We start from the raw sequence: 11,375 nt of genomic DNA, 5'->3' as shown, positions 1-11,375 counted from the left end.
CTTACCACCACCGCAGGCCCTTTCCTTTATCGTCCTGTTCCAGAAACTGCCCCCGAAACACATCTGTGCCGAAGCCCTCGGACCAGCGATCCCCTGAGGGACAGTCCAAAGGAGAGCGAGGAAACACACTCTCAGACAGGCCTTCTTGAAGACTCACGGGGCACACAGCGTAGCCACGGCTCCGAGATGTCCCGCTGTGGGGAAATTGTCTGAAGCCCGGACGCTCACGGACCTCCTCTGGGTAGAACGCCCATCAGTATGCTGCAGAAGGGTCCATGGCATTCTCTTGGTGGTTGTCAGGCCAGCAGGACGCAGAGAAGCTGAGTCCCAGTTATCCCCACCAAAACCAGATCCGCCGGCTCCCCAGGTCAACAGCACCCCGACTTCACCTCTGGCCTCGGTCCTCCTCGGGAGATGATCTTTGAGGCTGGAATTACAGTCATCGGCCCTAGCTCCTCCAGCTGTCCTTTTGTTCTCAGACGCCTGAAAGCCCCAGAAATTGCTGCTTGAGCTAAAATTCAGAGGACATGATAAACCAGGTTAATTTTAGGGCCCATGGAAATGAGCAGCAGCTCTCCCTAGTGGGTTGGTTGGATAAATGAGTTAATTTTGTCCAAACTGCAAGTGTCTTGGGGACTTTGGTGCTGAGGGTGTACACACGCATTGGGGGGTGGGGGGTGGGACTGGCTTGGAAAGTGCTTCGGGGTCCGTGGGGACCCGAGGAAGGAGAGCTACAAACTCAGCACAGCAATTCATGGTGCTGACAGTGGCTGAGGGGTCAATGGCAGCCAGAGAGCCTGGCAGGTGGGCGGCTGTTCCCTGGACGCCCCATGTCGGCAGCTTTACCGGCGGGAGCAGGGGGCAGAGTGGCGGGGGAGCGGTCAGGGACGTCGATTCCTTGTCCTGAGGCTGGGCAAGGCAGTCCGAGGCAACAGAGGCAAGGAGAGGTGTCCCTTCATGCAGTCCAAGGACAGGGCTGTTGAGGCAGACAGCCCTGGGTCTGAACCTCGGCTGAGCCCTAAATGAGCTCTGTGGCGTTGGGCAGCTCCCTTGCCTCTCTGAACCTCAGATTTCTCATCTGCAAATAGGACAATAATCCCCTCCCCCTGCACTCGGAGTAATGAATGACAGAAACCAGAAATATAGGGCACGTAATAGGTATTCTCTTGCTTCTCTCCACTCCCTTCGTTAAGCTTGGAGAGACTGGCAGAGGCTTTTTTTTTTCTTTAACGTTAATTGAAGTATAACATACACACAGAAAAACACATACATCTTTTTTATTCATTTTTTAATTTAAAATTCATTTCAACTCTTCCGGGGCTGAAAATGTTACAAAACCTTAAAATAAACCTAAAATGTCTTGCTTTCATTGTTTTTTTTTTAAATAGCATTAAAAAGTTATTTCGAAATAATTTAAGACACAAGACATTACAAAAATAGTAGTTTCCAGGTACCCTTTACCCGGCGTTCCCTAATGACATTTTACATAACCACAAAACACTGTCACCACCAGAAAGTTGACATTGGTACAATATTATTAACTCAACTAAAAAGCGCGTACATCTTAATTGTACAGCTCAGTGGATTTCCATAAAATAAATACAGCTTGGCAACTAGTGCCCGGATGAAGAACGAGAGTGACCAGCACCCCGGAAGCACCCCCCGGTGCCCCCTCCAGTCACTACCCACCCCACCCCCTACCCCGGTAGCGGTAGCCATGATGGGGGTCCGACTTCCGGTAGCGTAAACTCACCAGGCCTGTTTGTGAACGTCATATGCGCAGAAGCACACAGTGTGTCTTCCTTGCACCTGCAGCTTCCACTCAGCCTCTCGCCTGGGGTTCATCCACCCTGTGGGTATAGTGGTAGCTGGCTCATCCCCACAGCTGTGTAGGCAGAGTGTTGTAAAGGGCTCAACCCTGCGTCATCATGGGACAGAGCCCCGATAGCTTTTCCCCAGGGAGGTCCTTTGAGGTCCTACTCTGAAGCAGCCAGAGCAATGGCCTTATGGTCGGTCTTTCAATCTGAGGAGCATTATTACAGGGTGAGATGTGCCCCCCGCCTCCACTCAAGATGAACATGTTGCGGTCCTAACTCCTAGAACTTCAGAATGTGCCCGCATTTGAAGATAGTCTTGAAAGAGGCAATTGAGTTAAAAATGAGGTCATTAGGGCGGGTCCACCGCAATGTGACTGGTGTCCTTACGAGGAGAGATTCGGACACAGACGTGCACGGAGGGAAGACCGTGTGGAGACACAGAGGCTGGGAGGGAGTCTGAAGGAGATGTACGGCTTGTGGTCGGGAGTGGGGCTCGGGCTTATTTAGCTGAAACAAAGCATTTGATAAAGATGCTAATTAGAAGTAAGGCTGGCAATGATCGGGAGGTGGCCTGTGTGGCGAGAGCAGGACCTTGTTCCCTGTTCTACACTTCACTGAGATAGCTTGCTTTGCATTTCTTCACACGCCACTGATGTGTTCCCTGGTACGTCAGTTCGCTATTGCTGTGTAACAAACCGCCCAAAACCTCGGTGACATTTAACAAGCATTTATTTCTTATTCATGGTCCACCGGCCTTGGCCCAGGTCAACTCCATGTGTCTCTCATCCTCTTTGGACCTGGCTACCCAGGCGTGTTCTCGTGGTGGTGGCTAAAGTCTAATGGGCAAACATATTTAAAGCCCCCGCTCACAGTGGGTTCACTAATATCCCATTGGCCAAAGCAAGTCACGTGGTCATGTCCAACATCAACGGAGCATGGAAGGGGAGGTCCACGGTATCTTGGGTATGGGAGGGAGAGTGAGAATGTTTGCTATACGACCATCTATTCTACTAATTCAATACACTTTACACGAAAAAAAGGATTTTTCCTCCCCTTTAAAAATACTCAAAACCACTGGTCTGGAGCATCAATCATCTTGGGGCCTTAGTCTGCACCTGGAATGTCCCCTAGCGACCTGTAGCTGACATGCATTCAACACAGCCTGCCTCACTCTGAGCTCCCTACTCACTCACCGTTTCCCCCTGCTGGTTGAGGAGGGTATGGCGAGGCCTGACCTAGACCTGGACAATGGACCTCATTCATTCCCTAACCAGTTGTTAGGAGAGAGAACTTTTTAGCAAGCCATAGGGTTTGAGTACTGGTTCTGCCACTTAATGGCTTTGTGTCCTTGAGATAGTTCTTTAACTTCTTTAAGCCTCAGATTCTCTGTGTATAAAATGGGCATAATAGCAGAGATTTCTCACGGAGTTCTAGTGAGGATTAAGTGAGAATAAGCTTGCAAGAGCTCCATAAGCATTTGCTGTTGTCATGCCAGGGGTTTGCTAGGCATGAGGATGTAGCAGCTACACCCTCCTAGGACCCACCATACCTGTAAGCCCAGGGAGAAATAAATTCTGTGATGGCAACATTCAGCCACCAAACAAACTGGTTCCTAGGGAGCTGCCCAAGTCACTCCCTGTCCTCTTAGTCCAGACCACTGACCCCAGAGCACCCTGACTGTGTGAGCCACAGTGAAAGATGCCTTTCCATGAATTCTGGCCATCCGTCCAAGGGCAGGGCATCAGTTGTCATGTTCACTTTTGGAGCGGCCCCTTGCTGTAGACAGGGACCATCTGGCCCCAGCTTAGGAGGACAAAAGCTGCCTGGGGCTACCTGGCACACACCTAGGCACCATGGGCGACATGGCCAGCATGCTGAAGTGGGCGGCAAATCCATGTGCCCGGCGTGGCTCAAACCTGCTGGCGCACTGCAGTAAAACTGCCTTCAACTTAATATATGCTAATTAGATTTTAATGGGATTCAGATTTCCAACAGTAGTGCAATGTTAGCCATGGTAAGTTATAATCATATCTAATTGGTAATTCTAACATAACAAATTTCTTGGATAAATTATTCTTAGTTAATAGTCCCCCAGGAACAACCTCGACACACACACACACACACGCACACACACGCACACACACGCACACACGCACATACTCTCTCTCACACACTCACACTCACACACATATGCATTTTAAGGGAAATTGAGAAAAAAGAACAAGGTGGCAGTGAGCTCGCAGCAAGGCGAAGCTGTTATTTAAAACCTGGACTCTTTCAGGACCTTGGCCAGAGCCTCCAGCGACAGCCTTTGGCATGGTTAGACTCCAGAACAGAGTTCAAGGCCACCGAAGGCTGAGCGAGCCTGGTGCTAGGTGCGAAAGGCAAGGCCATTGTCTTTGAGGGTGAGATCCCGCCTCTGGTAGCCAGCTCCCATCCCCAGGAGGGGGCAGCAGGAGGGGCGCCAGGCTCAGGCCTTAGTCCCTACTCAGGGCACGGACCCTATCCCTGAGCAAGGCTGGCCCTGGCCACAGAAGCATTTTTCCCTCCCTGCCAGATTGGTCATCCCTGGAATTTTCCCCAGTACAGATTCCAAAATCCCAGCACAGATTCCAAAACTCCGAACGGGTGAAAGGGGAACCCTCCGGCTGAGTTAATATTTCCTTGACCAGGCAGACAACTAACTGAGTGTATTTCCAGTAAAAGGGTTGGGGACAGCCAACCCTGCTTCTTTCTGGTCATCGCGTTGCCAGTAACTTCCTGCTCAGAGCCCCTGCTTTCCCAGAGGCGGGGTTGAGACCACATCCCTTTCTGCTTCAGTGGGAAGAGGCCTTTTCTCCCACGTTGGGGTGAGGGACACAGCTTCCTCAGGACACACAGGGTCTGGAGTGGTGCTGCACAAGCCTGCCCTGGCACCCACAAGCTATGTCCTCTCTTTTTCCTGTAGAGTCGTTCTCTGTTCCCAGGAGGCTGCCCCTGGCCACAGGAGAGTATGGCTCTCTGGCTGGCCTGCACGCGCCCTGCTGCCGGCAGCATCTGAAGGCTTGTGCCCCTGCAGGGTGGGAGGCGTGGTGGCCATGTCATCTCACCTAGCGGAAGCAGGAAGGTAGGAGACACGTGTAAAGAGCATGGGGTTTGCAGCAGGGTCCCTGCTTACCCAGAGCTGTGTGATTCTGGGCAAGTCCCTTCTCTCTCCTTCTTGGGGTTCACGTCCTGTTTCATTTAATAAATGAGTACGATAGCACCTCTCTTACACGGCAGGTGTGTCGACCCATAGAAACCTTTTAAAGAATCGAAGTAAGGAAACGTAAGTTTCTCTCGCCTTTTTCTTGTCCCTCTCTTCCGTGCCCCTCCCTCGAGGCTGGGATAATGAAGATGCATAGAGCGATCTGTGGATGGAGGAGGGAGATTTATGTCAGCATCTGGCGAGTAATAATGACGGGCGATATTTGCTGAGCACATACTCTATGTCAAACATTTTTCTAAGTTCTTTCTATGCACGCTCTTATTCAGCCCTTAGGATTATTAGCCTAATTACAGAGACAGGCCACTTACGCACAGAGAGGTCGTGTAAATGGCCTGAGGTCACACGACAGGTCAATAGCCAAGCCAGAATTTGAACCCAGGAGAGTTTGGCTCTAGAGTCTATTTCCTTAACCACCGTATGGTGCTCCCTCCTGAACTGACCAGCTTGAGATCGTTAGAATATTTAAGAGAACCATCTGCCTTGGTGGAGCTTCCGGGGAGAAGAGAAGAAAAGGAAATAATGTTTACTGAGTTCTGGGTCTGCCCACCTGCGGAGGCAAAATTACCTGGTGCATCAAGCGAAGGTACAGATCTCAGCACCAGGACTTAATTGCAGTGTGACTTCAGCAAGTTACCTAACCTCTCTGAGTCTCTGTTTCCTGATTGGTAAAATGGAGCTCATGGTTCCTATACCGAAAGGTAGTCGTGAAACTCGAATAGGATAATGCATGCCAAGTGCCTGATACATAGAGAGTATCTACTATGTGGTAAATTCCTAAATATATAGGGACGTTTATATTCATGTAAGTCTGGCACATGGAAATACTGATATTTAAGTTGTTGCACACATCCTGTAAGTTAAGCATAATTATCCCCATTTTATAGCTAGAAAAACTGAGTTCAGAGAGGTCAGAAAATTTGCCCAAGACCCCTTGTGGAAACATGGCAAAGCTGCAGGTGGAGCCCTCAAGACTTTCAACCCCAAAGCCTTTCAAAATTCTGGCCGTCGTGGTCGCTGGGGTGAGCGCGAGAGCTGTCCTCTGCAGCTCAGCGGCTCCTCCCAGGACGCCCCCGCCCAACCACCAGCCTTTCAGCCCTGAAGAGCTCTCCTTCATAGTTACGCCCTTTTCTGGGTGGGTGACGTTCACACGCCAGCCTGAGCGCAGAGCAGGCACTTCTAATGGCCTTCCGAGACTGGGCTTGGTCTGGCCTCCAGGGTCCCCAGCTGGTCCGTTAGGCCCTGGGACGTAGGGCTCACTGGATGTCCTCCCTCTTCACCTCCCTCCCCGCACCCCGCTCTTTGGTTTCCAGCAGCCCCACCCCTCTACCCCAAGGGCCCCCTTCCTTTTCTCAGAATCTCAGAGTGAGACATGGGGACCATGGGAGACCAAAGACTCAGTCTAGCAGATGCTGTCCTTGCCTCGCTCCTGGCACCAAAGCCCTCTGGGGGCCACCCACAGTTTACCAGCCTATGGCTCCCTTGTACAGCACCTGCGCCTCTCTACGGGGGACTTTTTCTGACTGCAGGAGTGTGACCAGCCTTCAGCGGGTCAGACCAGAGGCGCTGGGGTTAATGCTTGGGCATTCAACGGGTAACTGTTCCAGCTTCCTTGCCTCTTAGTGGGGCCAGTCTGAGGTCTGGGATGTGTTGGAGCAGAATCGTGAGGGTCCCATCAGGTTTAAGGTACAGTTGCCCAGGCCGGTAAGTGGCTCGTGAGCCACTCCGGGTGGGCATGCCTCCCTTCCCCCTCAGACTGCCTGTTTCTCACTCCGCTTCCTGGATCGCCTCCCAAATAAACTACTTGCGCTTAATCCTTGCCTCAGGGTCTGCTTTTAGGGGAACCTTAAATAAGACCCCAGACCCTGCAGCCACGTCAAGCATTGGCTTGTCTGTGTTCGGTGCGATAGAAAGACGGCAAGCTCTTTATTCAGGCAGATGTCGGCTTGGATCTCAGAGCTGTGCCCGTAAGCCGTGTGATATTAAACAAACGACTCGCCTCTCTGAATCTCTGCTTGCTCATCTAGAGCATAGGGAACGTCTGTCCATAGAGCCAGGGAGGCGGAAGCCCGCACATGGTCAGTGCTTCATGAATGCCTCTTGTTCTCAAGGCGGGTGGTCCCAAATCAGCGTCTCTCTTGAGCTTCAGACCTGCTGGGCACTGCCATTTTGCCCAGCATCAAACTTATCTGTCCTGTGTTCTCATTTCTGAGTCTCCGGCTATGTAGGCCAAGGCCCTCTGACTGGTTTTCACCGCTCCCTCTCCCTCTTGTCGCATAGCCACCATTCCTGGAGGACTGGGAACTTCCCCTGAACCTCAGTTGCCGGCTCTGCTCCGTGTGATCAGACTTGGCTTCTACTTTGCTGCAGCCGCAGGCAGCAGGTTGTACCCAGGCAAGCCACGTTGCCCCTCTGAGCTTTATCTCATCATTTGGAAAGCAAGGGGCGCAAGGCTGTTTCAAGGGCTAAAGTACCCAGTACAGTGTGTGGTAAATAATCAGAGCTTGGCACACATGAGGACCTCCTTCTCCAGCCAGCCCGTGCCATTGACCTTCACAGACTCTCTCGCCTGAACTACTTCCGTGACCACCTAACTGGCCTCCCCCTATGCCAAGAGCAGTTCCTCAAACTTGACCTGGCATGCAGATGAACGAGGATCCTGTTAAAATGCAGGTTCTGATCCAGCAGGTCTGGGGTGGGGCCTGAGGTTCTGCATTCGTATCAAGTTCCCAGGGGATGCTGGGACCACACTTGGGGCAGAGGTTCTGGAACTGCCTTCTCCGCCTCTGAGCATCCCCTGAGGTCCCTACTGCATAGTAACAATAGAACACCAATAGCCGACACTTAGCAAGTACTCACCGCGCGCTGGCACAGTTCTGCGGGCTTGCCGAATCTTCACTCGGCTAGTTCTCTGAGACGAACACCAGTAGGGGCACAGAGCGGGTCAGTGAGTGCCCAAGTCAGAGCGATGGCAAGTGATGGAGCCCGATGTCAGACCCGAGGCTGCGGGCTTGACCTTGACCGCTCTGCTGGCTCCTCTTATGGAAGTTCCAGCCCCTCAGCCTGGGATTCAAGGGACGCGAGGAAGGACTGTCCCTGTGGTCCCTGCAGGGAGGTCCCCAGGGGAGGCTGAATTTGAGAAGGTGGGGTTGGGGGCACCAGCTTGGGACAGGACTTTTTGTCTATGGCCCTGGGAACTCGAGGATCAATAGAATCAGAGGCCAGAGGGGATAGGGCTGGGAGGGCAGATACCTGGGGCAAGAGGAGAGGGAAGAGGGGAGCCGAGCAGAGGGGAGGCAGGCGCGGCAGCCGCCCCGGGAAGCTCTGCCACACAGTCCAATGCAGCTGGCAGCCCAGGCTCTGCTGCTGCGTGTGCTGACATTTAGGCCTGTCGCTGATGAGTGGACCCATTTTAGAAAAATGCATATATTTTGCACATCTATTTCCTTCCACCCATCACTCAGGGCTGTCGTTCCCTGGAGGAGGCCGAGGGTGCAATCACTGCCATCACAGCTTAAATGCCTTTTGGAGACGCCTTCTCTGGCCTGATCTGCGGCTCCGCCTCCGCAGCTGGGCCCGCAGGGCCGGTGTCTCGGTGTCTCGTGTCTCCGGCTTCATCTCAGCCTCTGGCTCTGTCCCTCTCGTTTTCTCTCCGCGCGGTCTCTCTGTCTAGACTGGCTTTTCTCTGTCTCTCTGTCTATTCCCTTTTCTTTCCTGTCTCTTTCTCATCGTCTCTCCCATTTCTTCCTGCCTCTGTCTCTGTCTCTCTGTCTCTCTGTGTCTCTGTGTGTCTCTCTGTCTCTTTTCTATCTCTTCCCTCATTTCCATTCACTCAGCCCTCGTTCAGGCCTGATCGTGGTCTCTCTGTTTTGAGCGGGCCAGACTGGATTGGAGAGTCCCCCCCTCCCCAGAATTCCTCTCCCGAGTGACCCAGGCACTGTCCCCTCCACCCTCCATCTTCAAATCCCTCCAAGGAGCCTCCTGTCTCCCAGGATGCCCGATCTCAGAGTGAACTCGATCCATAGCGCCCCAAACAGCCTTCGGTAGCTGACCGCCCATTTTCTCCCCTTGCCTTCTCCTTGCGCCCTCTCTTGCTCCCTTCCCCCTCTCCAGGCCAGCCCCTTCTCAGTCTCCTCCCTTCTCTTTCCAGACTCCTCCCTGCCATCCACCCCTCCGAGTTGCCTTCTCAGCGCTCAGGACCATGGCCCTCTCCATGACTCTCTTTTTCTTTTCCCGCCCACCCCGCCCCTGCCCTGGAAACAAACAGGTGTGGATCCAGATTTGGGGGCTGCCCGGGGCTGTCAGCTCCCCTGCAGGGACCTTAGTTTGGGTTTCATTTTCCCAGCTCTGTGCGCCCTTGGGCATTTCATAAAACCTACAGCCTTTCCCAGTCGGGGGGCTGGTCCCCTGACTTGGTGAAGCAGCAGAGCCTACGTCGGAGCCACAGCGCACTGCTCCGCATCTTCCCACGGACGAGGTCACCGCGACCCTGGGTGAAACTGGGTCCTGGCACTACTGTTGCCCGTGGCATTGGTGTGTTCCCAGATCCTCTCCTGCTTGGCCAATAGCCAGGTGAGGGTAGAGGCAGGAGGGGTGAATGTCTCCATTCATGGAGGCCAGTGGGGGCAGAAGAACCATGTGACTCCCCTTGGGGATGCTGTGGGGCCCTAAACTAAGGAGAAGGTGGCCACCCCAGCCCTCGCCTCTCTCGCAGGTTCATGGGCAAAGGGGCCACCAGTAGAGCTGGCACAGACCCTCCTCCCCAGGAGGGGCAGCCCTGGAATGAATGGCAGGTGCCTCCCGCTCTTCCTGTGACCTGAGCGATGGGGTTCCTGAGTTGTTCAGAGCTCGAGAGCCCAGGCCAGAGAAGGGTACCATCTAGTAGCCACCACACACAAGACTGCTAGGTGGCAGCTGTGGGCACTCCTGACTGGTGGGTGAACTCTGAGAGCTCCACGGACCCGGGGGAGGTGGGCTTCCACCACGGCCAATCCTCTGGGGGCGGGGGGTGGCCCCCTTGAGCTCCAGTAAGGGTCTCTGCCTCTGCCCAGGCAACTGAACACAAGGACACGATGGCACAGTGGCCCAAGGTGGCCGTCAACCAGCGCCATCTATCTCTGCGAAGCCAGAGCGTCACGAGGGGTGGGGTGTCTGTAGATGGTGGGCGGGGACCAGGATTCACTTGCGGTCGGGAATAGTAACAGGCAGAGACGGAACTTCCGTGGGATGAGGACTCAGTTGCTGTCAGGCTCAGACCAGCAGCCATGTGCCTGGATGGTCTGCTTTTTTCGAGACAGGATGTGCCTCAGGCGACAATGCAAACTGTACCAGAACTTGAGGCCTTCTCCCTCCCAGCGACTGTAGCATTTGGGCTAGTGCCCAAGAGACAGCTGAGGTATCTGGACTGACCTGAGTCCCAACTGCGAAGGTGGCAGAACTGACTTTGATGTTCCCTCCTTACCCTTCGAGGCCTGGCTGGAGTGTCACCACCTCCTAGAAGCCTCCCCTGCCTCCCCCTGAGCAAACAGTCATCCCTCTGTGACCCCATTGTGCTCTCTCCTACTTTTATCCCAATATTTATTACACAGAATTCCAGTTCTTTCTTCCCTCCAGCACGTCATTCCAGATGGATCCGGGGCTCTTCCACAGCACGTTCTGTACCCCCTGTTTCTGTGTCTCCCTGCCCGGCATAGGGCCAGGCTGGAAGGACATGCAGAGTTTGCCAGATGAGTGAACGAGCAGGCGGACGAGTAAACGAAAAATCCATCCATCTCCCTCTCAGCCGGGCTCTGTTTCTCTCAGCTCTCCTCCCCTCAATCCTAGGCTGAATAAACCATGCTTTCCAGCCTATTTTTAAACACAGAGTCCGCAAATTCGGAGCCAAAAGCAGACGGTCACCTCATCCCCTGTGACGCTCAGCTGGCTCTCTCCAGGTGTGTCCCCTGCCACTTAATGTGGTCCATCCACTTGCTGCTGAGATATTGATGCACGTTAGGGGTCAGTGGAACACACTGACTGCACTGTTAGCAGGGCAAAGCACTTCCAATGTCATGCCTACATGGGCTTCCTTCTATTAAGGCAAAGAGAGGAAACGAATCTTTTTTTTATTCCTTCCAGAAAATAGGCAAAAGTATTGTGCCAAAGAGGCTTTGGTAGGCTTGCTGGCGGGCAGCAGATGGGGCAGGAAGAAGGAAGTAAGTTGAGGAGGCAGGTGGTAGACAGGGTTGTCGTTTGCTGATCTGGCCTGGTCGTTTATGCTGATGACTATCCGGGAGCCTTCGATACTTGAAAATCATCTGCTTCAGTGTTGCTAT

The sequence above is a fragment of the Rousettus aegyptiacus genome, unplaced genomic scaffold, assembly GCF_014176215.1.
Source record: "Rousettus aegyptiacus isolate mRouAeg1 unplaced genomic scaffold, mRouAeg1.p scaffold_m13_p_1, whole genome shotgun sequence".
In the NCBI taxonomy this organism is placed as follows: domain Eukaryota; kingdom Metazoa; phylum Chordata; class Mammalia; order Chiroptera; family Pteropodidae; genus Rousettus; species Rousettus aegyptiacus.
This window is presented reverse-complemented; position numbering follows the sequence as displayed.